This window comes from Mya arenaria, chromosome 13 (genome assembly GCF_026914265.1).
Source record: "Mya arenaria isolate MELC-2E11 chromosome 13, ASM2691426v1".
NCBI classification, from domain to species: domain Eukaryota; kingdom Metazoa; phylum Mollusca; class Bivalvia; order Myida; family Myidae; genus Mya; species Mya arenaria.
In genome coordinates this window covers 34,274,082-34,286,146 of record NC_069134.1, presented here as the reverse complement: position 1 = coordinate 34,286,146, position 12,065 = coordinate 34,274,082, and the positions used below count along the sequence as shown (strand labels likewise).

Below are 12,065 nucleotides of genomic sequence, written 5' to 3'. Positions count from 1 at the left end.
CTTGGTTTGCTTGTTCCTTTATATACCGACTATATGGAGTATATGGACGAAAGCAACTCGAAGCGAAACAACCCAAAGTATCAACTGACTAATCCAATATTATCAATTTAATATATCAATATATAAATATTGTATTATTGTACCCCCCTCCCAAGGTCTGGAGGTATACCGGCGATAGCGGGGGAAATGGGCAGTGTTTTTACTTTCCATGTGGCCCCGCAGTGCCGAGTGAATGCGCTGGTTTTGTTTTCGCGCCGAAAATTGCGGGTAATTGGCCTAACGTAGGATATCCCTGGGGTTCGGGGGCATTTGGCGGGGATTCTACCAGCAGTTTGTCCCCACAGGGCGGGGATTTTACCTGGGATCGGCTGGACCGTAATTCAAAGTCCCTGCTGTTCCCCGGACCTGTGGGGGCGTAGTTACAATCGACTGTTGCATAGTTTTCATTACTGATTACATTCATCATAGCTAAAATATTATGAAAAACCTATGAGTCAATCTACGTTACATATTTAGCGATTTGAAATTTGAAGCATTAAACATTTGATGCTCTGCTCAAGGGTCTTAACATTGTGATGAGATTGGGTGCCGAGGTTGTCAAATAATATTATAGATCAAACGGTACATCACAGAAATACGAAGGTTGAAGCATAACGATTAGTTTAAAAATCGAAAGGGTCCTCGGCGCTGTTATTTCTCAGTGTGCGTATACCACGTGATAAATTGCGTCATAAATGCTACGTCGGATGGAAATAGTTTGCTTCGAGTGAAGACTTTAAACCACTATTTATTCACCATTTTAAATGAAACATAGCGCAGTCTACGCCGCTTACGGAGCCCCGCCTTCGGTATTTTACCAGAGTTTGATTTAGAGTTTATTATTCTTAAAACACTTCGACAAACCTTTTCACAATACGGCCGTCTGATGGAGCACTGTCAAAACATTATTTTGGAAATAGGTTCGTCGAGTTGGGGCTCTTTGAGCGGCATAGACTGCCCTTTGTTTCATTTAAAATGGTGAAGAAAAAGAAAAGTTATCTTTGTTTCAAATCATCATTCGAAGGAAAATGTTGCCTTCCGATGTAACATTTATGACGTAATTTGTCATGTGGTATATACACACTGATAAATCAATCGGTCCGTTGGCAGAAATGCGAACCTTGACGCATATTTACGAGTTTAAAAATCTAAAGAGTCCTTGGCGCTGTCTTTGTTTTCTGCTCTGTTGCCTTTAAAGGGGCTGTCTCACGTATGATAAAATAGCGAAAAAAAGAGAAAATTGTCGAAAACTGACATAAACTTGGCATCGATGTGTACAATGCATTGAAACTTACTAACTGAAGTACCACATAGTTTACAATTTATCTAAATTTAGCAGTTATTTTGTATTTTTCCATTAAAAAAGATTACTGGGTATGTCTACCAGGTAGAATTCATTCCTTATGCGTGATTTGCTAGTCGGTGTTATCACGTGATATTACCGAGGTAGGTGTAAAACTTAATTATGTCACCCGATAAGTATAAGCCTTTGTAGCTCAGTGAGTAAGACACTGGACTTCAGTTTTGACGAAGCGGGTTCGAACCCGGTCTCCGACACAATTTTCTTTTTACATTTTGGTACTATTTTTACAATTATGATATCAAAGCGTAACACATTCTATTAGATAATTGTCCTGAGATTCGTTACTGAAAAAAGCTTTTTTGGTGCCAATCTGTGATACAGTCCCTTTAATAGACATAACAACACCAGAAGTGTATTGATCAATATCATTCTTCTTAGGTCAGGGTGTCTACAACTGAACATTCTTGGTGTCCGTATTCACTTACGTCCTGCGTATGAGTTTAAGACTTATAAATTCTTAAATATCATTGTTAATTGTTTTTCGTACAATATGAGTAAATACTTGTTGAATATTGTTTTTGTTAAACATATTGCTAATGTTTCCATTCATGGCTGCTCTTTTATAAAGATGTACAATCAAATGAAGAATTGCATTCCAAAGACGGTATGAATACGGACACCGATAATATATGGTTTATAGTCCAGTGACCCTGTGGCTGAAAATGCAAATAAAGGAAAAACAATGCACAGAATTTTTTTTGCATATTTGTGTTGTTTGATATCTGCTGTGTGTGGAAAAAAGTATAGAAAAATCTAACGGTGCAAAATGTGATTTTTGGGGTAAAATGTTAAAAATTGTAAACAAAAGTATGAATTTCTGGAATTTGTCTGTATCAAATTTGGATTTAGCATTAAAATCCCCCAAATAACTCTATTTTATAGATACTATACAACATCATAGCATACCTAATAATAAGGCACATCAGATATTGTTAAATGTGATTTTTTGGGTAAAACGTTGAAAAATGTTAACAAAAGTATGAATTTCTGGGATTTGTCTATATCAAAATAACATCTAGCAATAGAAATATCAGATTAACTATATGTATAAGATAGTAAACAGCACTATAACACATCTTATGTGTAGACTCATCATATATTGTTATTTGTGATTTTTAGGGTTAAATGTTAAAAAAAGTAAACAAAAGTATGAATTTCTGGGATTTGTCTCTATCAAAATTAGATCTAACAAAAGAAAATTCAGAAAAAAACTATATTTATTAGATAGTATATAGCACCATAACATATCTTATGTATAGACACATCATCTGTTGTGAAATAAGAATTTTGGGGTAAAATGTTAAAAAAATGTTAACAAAAGTATTAATTTCTGGAATTTGTCTACATTGAAATTAAATTTAGCAACAACAATTACCGGGTACCGGAATAACCGTATTTAATAGATAGTATACAGCACCATAACATACCTTATGTGCAGACTTATTATTTATAGTGAACTATGATATTTGGGGTAAAATGTTAAACATGTAAACAAAAGTATGAATTTCTGAAATTTGTCCGTATCAAACTTTTATTTAACAATAAACCTACTGGAATAAACGAACCATAACATACCTTATACATTGACACATCATCTATAATTGTGAAATATGAGTTTTGGGTAAAAATGTTTAAAAAAAAAATAGGTGGGAATTTCTGGAGTTTGCCAAGAACTGGAAGAAATTAAACTGAAACTTATATTAAACTGCTCTACAACAAACTTAAGTTGCTGATTACCATAATATAAAAAAGGTGATTATTTGGTTAAAGTGTTATAACTATAAATGAACGTTAGAATTTCTGGAATTTGATGGAATGTAGCATCGCCATATCAGAATAACTGTATCGTATAATCTTATACATTGATATCAATTTATATTAATATTGCTAACTGTGAAATTGTACATTTAGGGAAACAGGTTAAAAATATAAACAGAACCTGAAATTTCTGGAATTTACTAATAGTCAAATATGATATAAAAATGACATAAACACGTTTATTATTATTATTATTATTATTATTATTATTATTATTATTATTATTATTATTATTATTATAATTATTATTATTATTATTATAAAAAGGAAGTGAATTCAGCGTCATACAATGTTGAATAAAACGGCGCATCGTTTCCCAGCAAAACCAATGACGTTGATATAAATACAGACAAAAACTCGGAGTAATAAACTTTTATATGATATTTAATCATGAGAACTTACTTATTGAGCATATGCTAATGTGGAGTGAGCAGATGTAATGTGAAGTCTGAAAGTGTAAGAGGTTTGACAAGGGGTCGGGTATGAATAAGATTTAAAATGCTGTTTGGATTCTGTCGCGACCTACATGCTCTGACATAAACGAAGATGGAAGCTTGTTGCACGGCACTTGCAAGAAAGATAATGTTAAGCAGATACGAAGAGTGTAACCAGTAGTACTGCATCATATGAGAGTAATATTATTAATATGAAAGATTTCACGTTTAGAGAGAAAAATACCCTTGTGCTTATGAATGACAATGCAGGGGTCAGTGATGATGAAGTACTATGTGTTAAGTATTACAGTTTACGGGTATTAAGTTCAGGGCTGGAAAGGACACAATGTTTTAAACCCGGTAGAAAGGGGTTGGGAAGTAGTGAGTAACAAACTATATCCAGTCACAACTGAAACAGCACCAGCTCATGCTCATATTATGAAAGTTGTACAGTGCGCTTGTCAAACTGTGTGCCATACAGTAACATGCAGGTTGGATTTGATTGTTTAAGGCCTGCTCCGCATGCAAATGCTGTGGGATTTCTTTTGTAATCAGCGTTTAAAGTTGTGCTATCTAATGCTACATTAAGGCACTGACATTGCTAATCTAATCAACTAAAAACATAATAAAGTTTAATGTATGTAAAAATAACCAATTATACATATGTTACAAAATATCTACAAGTTTACTTTAAGTTTAGAACATGAAATAAAAAAGTTGCATATTTGGGGCTTGTATTCATTGATTATGGTCAAATTCCAGAAATCCAACATTTTCGCTTATGCTTTCAGAACTTTTTATCTCAATATCACATGTCTTGTTTGATCTGATAGCATAAAGCTTTCCAATGTTATTTTCCATGAAACGTAGCTCATGTCAGTTCTGCTAAATAGTCAGTTTTGTGAAATAATTGTTCAGTCGTTGATCCAGGTTTAGGCAAATACCAGAAATTCGCAAATATATTTATTTGTTTTTCATTTATTTTTTGGTTAATATTTAATATACATAATATTCAGCCATACACTATACACTAAAGTAAATTATTTTTTAATATATGGCAATTGAACATGTAAGTGATTGATTCCAAATATTCCATGTTTTGTAATTCTTTACCCTAAAAATCGCACTGTTTACATCACGATGTTTCCATACTTCAGGTATGTTATACTAAAATATAATAACTATTAAATACAGTAATTATGCTAATTTTGTTGCAAATTTGACCAAGTAATTGACAAAATCCATAAATTCTCATTTTTAACTAAATGTACTTAAGATTTGCTATACTAAAACCTATTAAATAAGTAGTTCTGGCAGTATTCGTGCAAAATTTGGCTAAATCATTGGCAAATTCCAGAAATTCTCACTTTTATTTGATTTTTCAAACATTTTACCCCGTAAATCTCATTTCTCACTCTACAATGTTTCTATACTTAACGTTTGTTGTACTGTACTATAATATATATTTAAGTTATAGTAATTATGGAAAATTGTATGGCAACAATTGACACAATTCTTGGCAACTCAAAAACTCTCATTTTTATTTAGTTTTTCAAACATTTTACACAAAAACTCACATTTCACACAATATCCCCGGTATGTAGTTTCCAAGCATATGGTATGTAATACTGTAGTATAATTTCTATTAATTACAATAATTCTGGTAATTTTATTGCAAAATTTAACAAAGTAATCGGCAAATTCCAGAAATTCTTATTTTCATTTATTTTTTCAAACATTTTAACCCAAAAATCACATTTCACAAATTTACGTAGGTTCTATACTTTAGGTATATTATAATATAATATGCTATCTATTATATACACTAATTCTGGTGATTTTATTGCCAAATTTGACAAAGTTATTAAAGCAAATTCCAGAAATTCTCAGTTTTATTTAATTTTTCAAACAATTTACCCAAAAAACATATTTCACAAATAAGGTGCTTTTTTATATTTTCGGTATATTAAACTGTTATCCATTACATATAGTTATTCTGGTTATTTCAGTCCAAAATTGGATTCAGTTATTTACAGAAATTCCCATTTTCATTTAATTTTCCAAACGTTCCACCCCAAAAATAACTTTTCACAAAATTACGTAGTTTCTAAACTTTAAGTATGTTTTACAGTAGTATAATATCTATTCAATACAGCAATTCTGGTAATTTTGTTGCATAAATTGACAATATTATTGGCAAATTCCAAAAATCCTTATTTTGGTTTATTTTTTCAAACCTTTTACCCCAAAAATCATCTTTCTCAAAATAAGATATTCCTTAACTTTCGGTATATTAAAATGTTTTATAATATCTATTACATACAGTAACTTTGGTTATTTTATTGCAAAATTGGACACAGTTATTGGCAGATTCACACTTTTATTTATTTTTTCCAACATTTTACCCCCAAAATCACATTTTGCACCATGTGATTGTTCTATACTTTTAGTATGTTAAATGTGATGCCTGATATTACACAAATCCACCAAAAGAAATTCTGTGCATTTTTCCCCCATTTTTTTTTATTTTCCCTGGACTTGAATATGTAATTGCGTTGTTTGAGCGTATTTCGGCAAAAACACGACTTGACTACATTTAATTAATATATGACATTTAACACACATAAATTGCGTAAGTAAACCTTAATTATATAAAATTTACAACAGGGAATTATGATAACAAATGTCTTTAAAATTTGTTTTGAACTTCTGAAAAATTTCTTAAAATTTTTTCTTTGAAAGCAGACGTATATTTATGAAATTATTGTAATAAACAAGTTTTTCTCAGATTTCTTCATCTCCTTGAATAAGTCTATTTTCATTAGTTTCTGATTTATTTTTGATTTTCATTAAGTTTCGTTAATGCTATTTGGAAGCAAGTCTCGTTTTTGTATACTGTTGTTATTCAATTAAAAAATTTTTTTTATAGCCATCAATATATGGAATATATATTTTATTATTTACTTCCATAAGAGCAAACATCGCTACATTTGGTAAAATATCCTATATATTTGGACATTATTTATTTAGAATAAAACCTTCATTTTCAGCCAATGGAATTGCAGATAGGCAAATACTAGGCTTAATCATTAAGATTTTCAACATTTGCGGGCGTTGAAAGGTCCGCCTACTCGCCACTCATCCGATACACACTCCCTGCGTCAGCTTTTGCGTTAAATGTGTCAGCCAATAAGGTTCTAATCTTAGTCACGTAGATGACCTGGAGTAAATTCTACGCCCATTTGCTCATTTTAAAGCATTAAGGTTTAAGCTCAAGTCATCTGCATGTTATGCATGATAATCCCCTGCCCCAATTTCTCGAAACTTCTTAAGCTTAACAGGCTTAAGTCGCTTATTTCAATTAGCCAAAATGCATACTGAAAATGGATTTTGATAAATGATAAATGTTTTATTCTGATAATCATATCGATTATTCCTACATATTTTTTAAAAGTTCTTGAAGAAGTAAATATAACACATTTGATAAAACAACAATAATAGTGAGATTAGCTTAATCCTGTTATAAGGGACTTAAGAAGTTTCGAGAAATTAGGACATGGACTATTACTTAGTCTAAGCTGTCTACATGTTCTTAAAATTACGCACAATACAAGTCGGTGTTTTTATTGGTGTGAAGTATAGCAGTTATTTAGCGAACTTTGCGCAATAGAGCTAAACCTAGTCAAATTGACCTTACGACAGGATTTGATTGACAGGTCCTATCAGCCAATCAGAATGTAGGGCTGATAAGCCGTGTTGCTATCCGCCATTTTGTCCGTCAAACTGACCAGAGTCCGTCATATACATGCGCTGGCAATTCCTCGCCTTTTTAAGTATTATGGTAAAAAGGTGTTGTCATGGCACTTGTAATTCGGATACAAGGTAGCCAGGCCGACTAAAGATGGCTTCCAATTCGTTCCGTATTCGAAACCAGCGAGTTATTTAGAAAAATGCAAGTGCTGTATCAGACTCTGTGGAAGACCTCATCAACAGCTGAACTTGGAAATTTTGAAAGATCGTTCAAAGGCGAAACATCTATACGTCTGTACAAAAGTATTTTTTTGAACAAAACTACTTATTTCAATCCACTCAAAATTTATTTAATACTGAAATTGTCCGTGCATGACCTAAATAAGTGTTACTATTTTTAAACTATAAACATCGTACATTTATGCTTTGGCTTGTGTTGTCAAATCGGCATTAATGGCCATTTAATATCAGGTTCAACATGGACACGATTGATTTCATTCAAGATAGAGGTATTTTTGTTGATACCGTTATGTAGTTTTTATAAACTGCTTTGCTTTCAAAGTAAATCAGGAAATATCGTACAACTAAATTTTTGTCCGAACCATCGCATGCTTCCGAATCTCATCTACTCGTATGGTTCCTATGTAAACAATGGCTTTTGTAGCTGTCATTCCGACACATTTCATAGATTTCTTATTTTCATATCAGCACTTTGTCGACGGGAAATCCAATCAAGGAAACCCTGACCCTCAAGCAGCTACTGTATTTGACCAGCTCACACCAGCTAGGCCTCCTCCAAAACTCAGATAAATATTTGAGCCACCAAAACAAAACGAGAACAGATCGGTCTGAATCGTTAAGGTATTATTTTCTGTATAAAACAATTTATTTCACTGTACATTTAAATCAATAACTAGGTTCATTAAAACTTGATTCTGCCAAACATGTGCTGTAAAGACTTAGACTTATTATAAATAAAGAACAAGTCAAACATGTACATATTTTCATTGTTATTCTTATATTTTGGGCCATTTACGTAAATCTACAATATTTAATGATAGTTCATCCAATGTTCAGAGTGCGGATCACATGCACACTCGATTAACAGTATTCATAATGTTACACTCGCACAGAATTCTAGTTTGACACTTTTTGTCTCAGAATCGGCTTATCTTGGCAATCTTTAAATTAAGACCTAATATATAAATCACAAAGCAAACTTCTCCGAGCCAAGATAAATGCAATCGAATCCTGTGTAAGTTGTCAAAGTGATCAATCTGTGAAAGTGCAGCTTTAACAGTGAAAAATAACTTCTGCTAATGCTATATATTTTAAAATATATTTGCCATTGCAATAAAGAGATATTCACCTACAATATCATACATAAACACCAAAGAAATATCAAAGTTTAAGTAATGTTTGCAAAACAACAATGTATTTAATAAATCTGATATTAAATATGCAACAACTGGTGTTATTCTTCAGAACTGAAGCTAACATCATAGAGGTACATCCTTCCAAGAATCCATCAAAACAACATGCTGAACAACTTCAAGAACTCTCTTCAAAAGACCACACTTTCCTGAAATAAATAAAAGATGCCAATATTAAAATAAATCAGTTACATGTATTGTTAAATATTTTAATACTAGCTGTAAATGCTACTGCCTTTGATGTTTGCTTTCTACATGTATATCATAATGAAATATTGACAAGATAATAGCTAATGTTTTGTGGTTGTTGTTTTTCTCTGGACAAATAGTCCATTACTTTTGTACAGCAAAGTAAAACTAAATGTTATAAAAAGCTTTAAAATAGGTCGTACCGATTATTTGTAAAACTTGTCATCACTGGTTTTCTCTCGCGGTTGACATTGCCTGGACTGGCAAATATCATGTGTGTGTGGGGAGGGGGGGGGGGGTTCCGGTCTTATGCTAGGTCCCCTGTGGCGGTAGGCTTGTTGAAGACAATAATAAGGGGACTTCCTTATTTCCATCAATCAGAATACTTTAATGGTGTCAACGGTAAATAGCAGGAGACCCTCCACCAGCCTTAACCGGTAAATGGGGGGAGGGTAGTGTGTGTGGGTTAGAACCAACTGCCCGGTCAGCTTAGTTGGTTAGAGTGCCGGGCTAGTGTTCTGGTGGTTGTGAGTTCGAGCCCCACACCGGGGGCACTTTTCCTCCCAGGTCTACTTTTACAGCCAGAGTGTGTGAACATGTTCCACAATTTCTGTAAGAACAAAAATCAAAGCATGTGAATGTTTGAGCAATGCAAAAGTTACAGATTGGTATCACCCACGATTGTCACTTGTCAACTATTACATTATTATTCATAAGGGAGAGTGTTCAATCGATTAGAACTGAAACTTTTTATGCATAACCCCAATAAACCATTTCTGCTCATACTATAGAATACAAGGTTATACTGTATAGATGACATGTAACTGTTATTTAATGTCACTTCCGGGTTCCCCATTCGGGCCATTTATGATTTACTCATATTGTGCGATGATTTAATCTTTGTTTCAACAATACTGTAAGAAGGACCGGTGTAATTAAAAGTTAAACTTACCCTTGTTTGCATTTACAGTATGCGTCACACACACGCTTATCCTTTGTATCGATGTCAATGTTGACAACATGGCGGCTATCCGATTTTCTCTGACTTGGATAGATTTCACCCCGTAAATGTTAGGTATCGTCATTTTCTAAAGATATATCGAGCCTTCCGATGTAGCAGCCAGTTACAAATTCTTTGACTTCTATTTTTTTCGCATTGTAATGTCACATTTATGATAATTTGTCAGGAATATCGGAAAGCGAAACGACGCGATACGCCATTACTTCCTCGTTTGTTTGACGGACATAGACAGAGTTCGCTCCCTTGATATCAGGGGGCGTGGCTTAGAAGCCGCTGTCGTAAGGTCAATTAGTATTCAGTTTGTAAATAGAATTTCACATTCCTGGTCGCTCTTGATTATCTTTTTTTTTTTAAAAAGACGTTCATGTATATCCACTAAAAACATGTATACTATATTTTGTGTGAAATGAAATACGACCAAACGGAACAGATTATGGTTTATTTTTTTCATAAAACTGGCATATATACATTCCTTACCATAACTTTACAGTGCATGCATATCTTACACAGGTCCACATGCGAAAAAGTTTAACACTCTTTGTGCTTAAAGATGCACTCTTACTCCCAAATAAGATTAATCATAATTAATACAAATATTTTTTCGTACTAAAAATGAATAAATGTCGAAAACAATGGTTCTTAAGCACCAGTCAATTGTAACCACGGGGGTGTACCGGGGATGGGTCGTGTTTTTACCTTTCCCGCAGTGCCGGATGAGTGCGGTGGTTTTGTCTTCGCGCAAAATATAGCGGGGAATGGGCCTTACCTTGGGTGCGAGGTATTTGGCGGGGATTTTACCACAAGTTTGTCCCCGCAGGGCGGGGATTTTACCCGGGGTTGGCTGGACCGAAAGTCAAAGTCCCCGCTATTCCCCGGACCTGGGGGGGGGGGGGGCATGGCTACAATTGACTGGTGCATTATGAAGGATACCGGGTTCAGTTTGAAAGAAAGGTTCAGAAAACACAGTCTTTCTACCTTATGAGACGATAGTAGATCACAGTAAATCTTTTAACACTCACCAATCATATAATATTTTTCTTTTTCAGTAATTAAATACACGGTTACAATCTTGTTATCAGTATTAAAATAATATTTTCCATAAATGTATTATTTAGTAGTTAAAGGTTTATCACTCTAAATATATGTTTGTAATACATGAATAAGAGTGTCACTTAAATACTTTCCTGTGATGGTCTGTATGGTACAATAACAGGACAGTTTATATGTGCCAATCTAAACGAATCACGTAGAACGATTTACATTGAGACACCTGATCTATAAGGGCAGGTAATGTAATTGAAATATATGTAAATGTTTTAATATATCTATACGTGATATGTGCTCCATTTTTATAAAATTTCAAAACTCCGGCCTTGTGGATAGTCTTTGTGTCTCTACAACTCCTTTTTATGACAACGAAATACAAAACAAATACGTACACATATGTGAATAACAGCTAATATGTACATAGTTAAAATATATTTTGGTCTGTTTCAAGTCTTTAAAATGTCATTCTTTTAAAACGAATATATATATAAAAAAACACTTTATAATAAAACGCAAGATAATTCTTATTCCAAATGTTTTACTTAAGGAATATTTTTTTCTGATATTTGTATACAAGAAATACACAACAATGAAAAGTTCTCTGCAACCATCATGTAAATAAGTGGTGCATAATGCGAATCATTTATAGTAGTGTTGGGAATCGGACAGAAAAAATACTATCGATAATCAGTTTATGAAACCGAGCAATGATCGATTATTAATCGATTTATTAACTATTTAAATATCTTTGGTCATCATATTCAAGGCATGTTACAGATACAGTATATGCGCCAGTTTTAAGCACATATGTTTCCTAGCACTATTGTTTGTACATTTCTTTGCATAAAATGCGTTATTTATTCAGAACGCAACTATCCTTTAGTGTTTGCAATTGACTATTACAGAACATGAAACCACAGGCTCTAATTTTTCTCTTACAATTAGTATTCTATAAATAAACACAAAGAAAG

The 12,065-nt window shown here is 33.1% G+C and overlaps 2 long non-coding RNA genes across 2 annotated transcripts; one reads left to right on the top strand and one right to left on the bottom strand.

Annotated features, from left to right (window-relative positions):
* The first annotated feature begins 8,144 nt into the window (after positions 1 to 8,144).
* Positions 8,145 to 9,136, top strand: LOC128214559 (uncharacterized). The gene is made up of 2 exons (XR_008257940.1): positions 8,145 to 8,265; positions 8,890 to 9,136. It is a non-coding gene; the product is annotated as an uncharacterized LOC128214559 (long non-coding RNA).
* Positions 8,355 to 10,258, bottom strand: LOC128214557 (uncharacterized). The gene is made up of 3 exons (XR_008257939.1): positions 9,979 to 10,258; positions 9,230 to 9,636; positions 8,355 to 8,986 (listed from the first exon to the last, which is right to left on the bottom strand). It is a non-coding gene; the product is annotated as an uncharacterized LOC128214557 (long non-coding RNA).
* Positions 10,259 to 12,065: the final 1,807 nt, after the last annotated feature.